The following is a 4,657-nucleotide window of genomic DNA, read 5'->3' as shown; positions in this document are numbered from 1 at the left end:
TTTTTGCCTTTCCAAATACTGAAAATAGTTGTTCCTGGTGGCTATACCCAAAACAGAAATAAGGACCATGTTTCATATTTAAGATTATGCTTTTCCCAGGTTGACAAGTCTGATATCTTTGACTATCTTACTGTAGCTTTTGTATGTTTTCATGGGGGAGAAAGTTCTTAGTGCAGCATGGCTTGGTTGTTTGGGTTTTTTTCCAGAAACATTAGTCTGTCATATTTTTCTAGCATTTATAATCATTTTGCTCAGATATCTGAGTGTTGTTTTCAAAACAAATCTGCTATACTTGGTATTACAGATGATAGTTCCACTATGCTGTAGGTGTTAACTTATAACAGAAGACTTTTTAAGAGGACATTTTCCAAACAGAACACTGTGGAGTAAAAAATAAGGCAGGCATTTTTCTGATAAATCATAGCTGCCACTGACTGGTATGGATTTTAAGTATTTTTTTGGTACCTGTTATGTGGTAGTAGTGAAATCAAGGCCCTCTGAAGCTGACAGTGTCTGTGTAGTAAGTGCTGGGCACTACAAAATTACTGAAGGTTGATTTGCAGAAATGTTTGCCACTGATATTGCCGAATTCATAGCAGATATGAAGAGTTTCTTGCATTCACTCTGTTGTTCCTATAGAGCACCTGGATTTTGATTTCTTCTCATGTGAAAAAACAACAGTTGTTAAACTGATAGGTGGTTCCTGACTTTTCCAGATGGGATATTGAAACATGAATGTTGATTTTGTACAGAGCTTAGGGGTGTACTCTTGCGCTTGGAACCAAAAACTGGATGCAAAGAAAAATAGCAGTACAAAGCCACATATATTACTGCTTTTAAGCTTTATAGTCTCTTCCAGCCTTCAGATCCTTCTTTATCCCTGTTGCTGGTTTCTCATCCTGTTGGCTGCTCCTGGGGATGTGGGTGCAGAGTACCCTCTCATCTGGCTGCACCACTTCACATCTCTCTTCTGGCCTCCTGCCTGGCGCTCTGTCAGGCTCTCTCCCCATCCCACCTTGCAGATCCCCTGCCTGGCCCAGACTTTCCTGACTGAAAGATGGGATCTGGGAGTTACACAGCACAGGGTGGGTGCAAGAATCTGTTGAGCAGATTTGAGCATTGCAGTTTAAGATGCCACGTGCATGTATGTTCACAGAAAAGGTGATTAAAATCTGGTTGTGATTATAGGGTGGAGTTACTGTTTTGTAGTGTGTTGCATATAGACTGCTGCTTGTTGGCTGACAGCATGACTTCCTCATTTTTCAGTAGTTAGTGTTACTGCTGTTTGAGGCTAGAGAAGATCAACTGATACTACTTTAAAGGCAAGCACCAGCCAACTTCAATGCCATTGTGTCATGATCCAAGAGCAGGCTTTGGTTTAAATTTTTATACCAGCATGTTTTGGGACTGGGTATTCCCAAATATGGATTTGATAAAATACTGTAGTGCTGCCCTAGTCACTGAGCTTGGCCACTACTTTAGTTTTCTTAATGAAAAGACAACTGCTACTATTTGTTCCCAAGTGACAATCTGGCCAAGTGGCAGTTGGTTTTTTTTGATGCTGGTATTTTTTTAAATGTACATCTACAGACTTTTTTAATATGGCAAATGGAGTGAAAAAGCCTGTAAGCCAGTTATAATTATAAAAACAATTTTAATGACTTTTTTTATTTTTTTTGCTTATTATGATTTATCGGATTGTTGGAAGGATATGTACAAGTCTGAGTTTTCTAACTAAGATAGCACTTCGTTATTTTTAAACTTGGTGTTTTATAGTAAGAAATGTATCATTTGTTTGTCAAATATAATTGGGGATAGTGTAGGGAAGTCAGATTTAAAATAGACTTTAAGCCAATTTTTAGGCTTTCTGAAAAAGGATAAGCATCACAAAATGTTACAGAAGGACAGTATATGACGTGTTCAGTAGGTAACTACAGTCATATCTAGTATGTCAGTAAACTGAGTGACATCAGATTTATTTTTTTCACTTACTGAGGGGATACTTGCTCAGGTTTTAGGAGAGTACAAATCACGCAAATGACAGTGCAGTTTTTCTTACCCTGAGAGCCAAAGGACCATTACTTTGTGTTTTGCTAATTACCTAACACTTGGCTGCTTATGTAACACTTTGCTTTTGACACTTTATTGGAAATGCATGGCATCATTTAAACAAAGCTTTGTGTGAGTGGCTGACATCCAGAGATGGATGAACGTCTGCAGATCATCTGCTAAAACTCAGCTTTCTGGTGTTCACTACTGAATTTTGAACGAAGTTTTCAATTTATGGTTTTCTCATGTTTTCATGTAGCTGAGCTTACTATGGGGTTAAACGTAGTCTGTCTTTGTGGTTTGTTTTTTTTCTGTGACTGAAACCAGTAACTTACAACCCTGTTGTCCCAAAGACCAAGCCTGCAAACTGCACGATTTTTACCGCGCCTACAGCAAAATAAGAAGACAAATGCTGCAGAGTGTCTGTATGAAAATGCCCCAGTGTTTTTTATGGTAAATAACAGTGGAAGAAAACTACTCTTATGAATATGCACAGTGAAGACTGGTCCTTTATAGGCTAATCCGGTAAGTCTACAGATATGTACAGACTGGCTCCTTAGATCAGCTGGGCCCCTACAGAGAGCTGAGTTACTTGTGTGATTTGCTAAACTAAGGCAAAAAGTGCAAGAAGCAAATAAATTACTCTGGTTTTTATGTAATACTGCTTACTAAAACAAAAGTTTAGTTGCATCATTAGTTAGAGCTGCTTACACTATTTTTACATAAAAATTGAAGCTGCTGCTACTAATAAAATGGACATTAGTGACTCTTAACATTCTTAATTTTTTTTTTTTAAGTAAAACTGGCTTTAAAGGTGAAGGAAAGTAAGGGTATCTCTTTAACTGTTGTAAGTGAACCTGTTTTGGGAATTCAGACAAGATGCAAGAGGGGAGAGAAGCTGCTGCTGACCTGCAGTTTTCCACCCTTTGCACACACTCTGCATTCAGATTGTAAAGTCTGTGGCATTTCTCTCATAGTGCAGATTTCAGTTGCAGTTGCACAGTGCAAATTTTCAGTTGCATGCTTCTGTAAAATGCAAACTCTTCTCTCTCTTCATGAAACAAGGTCTTTAAATACCAGTTCAGAGCAACAGTTTTATTTAATAATTAAGCCCTGTCCTGTTTCTTCCAGAAGCCATCAGACTGCCACTTGCTATGATTCTTGATTATCCACCCCTTTAAGCAGGATTTTCTTTTTTCTCTTTTTTAATAATCTGTCTGATCCCTAATACTGACTCAGTAGTTAATTCCTCCTTTACACTTCTACTCCCTTTTGGATTTGTCCCCCATTCAGGCTTTGTTGCAGTGACCATCCCTGTTGGGACTCCATTGGCCAGACACTGCTATAATGTGAAGATGCCAGTCATGCTGTGCCTGGCATGTAAAGACTGTCTTGCTGTGTGCACACACTGCTTAATCTGCTTCTCTGTTTCAGTGAGCCACAAAAAGTTCCTGCCTCTGTGGTAATTTGGCGGAAATAATAAGTAAAAGGAGGTGGGTATTTCACTTCCCATGTGCATTGGAGTCTCTCACGTGTATGCTGGGATCTTGTACAAGAGTTAAGTGAATGGCTACAGTATTTTGGCTGAAGTGTAAAATAACGTGAATGAAGCAATTGCCAAAATCATTCCTGGTAGCAGATAGCATATTGCTTACCTTTACCTTTAAATTACAGGAATTACTCTTAGCAGTGAGCTAAAGTTGAATAGCACAGTGTGTCAAAGTACCTGTGAAGAAATCACAAGGCAGCTCACTAAAATTCTGAAGACTCTGTATGATTTGTTCTGGAATGCTAATGTTAGTAGCTTAGCCACGACTTGTCCCAAGTGCAATATTAAGAAATTTTTAATGTAATCTTTTCTACTTGAATACAGTCTATATAAAATGTTAAATATCCTATATTGCTGACAAGATATGGGATCAAATTTCTTTCCAATAAATCTTCAGTTTAAAAAAAAAATGCATACAGGTCTGCTTTGTTCTCATCTTACCGTGAAGACTAGTTGAAATAGTGACCACCATCATCCACCAGCTGATTTTAAAGAGAATTCTTGCAGTCTGCTGAGACTTGGCTTAAGGTTAATTGTGGTTGTTGCAGTTAGAGTCCAGCCCTTTGTGAATGCTAGCATTAACATGAAGAAATCCAGTTCTGTTTTAAGTTGCAGCCTTCTGAAATAAGAAATTCTGTGCAGCTTCTCCGTCTGTTTCACCAGCTGATCAAAGGGTAAGTTCTTGTTTTTCTCGGTTTAGAGCATTCTCACCTGTCTGTATTCACTCTCCCAAAGTAATGATGGACACAAGACCTAACAGGTTTTGCATGCTAATGGTTTCTATTGGTGAGAGGACTACTAAGTTTCTGGGAAGTTGAAAAGCGAAATTTAACATCTAATGCACTTACAACACTGTATGGCAGTAGGCTTCATGGACTACAGCACAAGTGATGTCCCCTTGATCACAAGTGATGCTGATGTGTTTAAAACTTTCTGGAGGGTCTACATGGTAGAAGCATATACTTGCAGCCTCGGGTGAAAGCAGGTGCATGTTCCTACAGTGCTGTCTTCTGAAGCAATATGCAGTGTAACTGCCGTTAGGCAAGTCTTAAATATTCA

This window comes from Pseudopipra pipra, chromosome 9, assembly GCF_036250125.1.
Source record: "Pseudopipra pipra isolate bDixPip1 chromosome 9, bDixPip1.hap1, whole genome shotgun sequence".
Lineage (NCBI taxonomy): Eukaryota > Metazoa > Chordata > Aves > Passeriformes > Pipridae > Pseudopipra > Pseudopipra pipra.
This window is presented reverse-complemented; position numbering follows the sequence as displayed.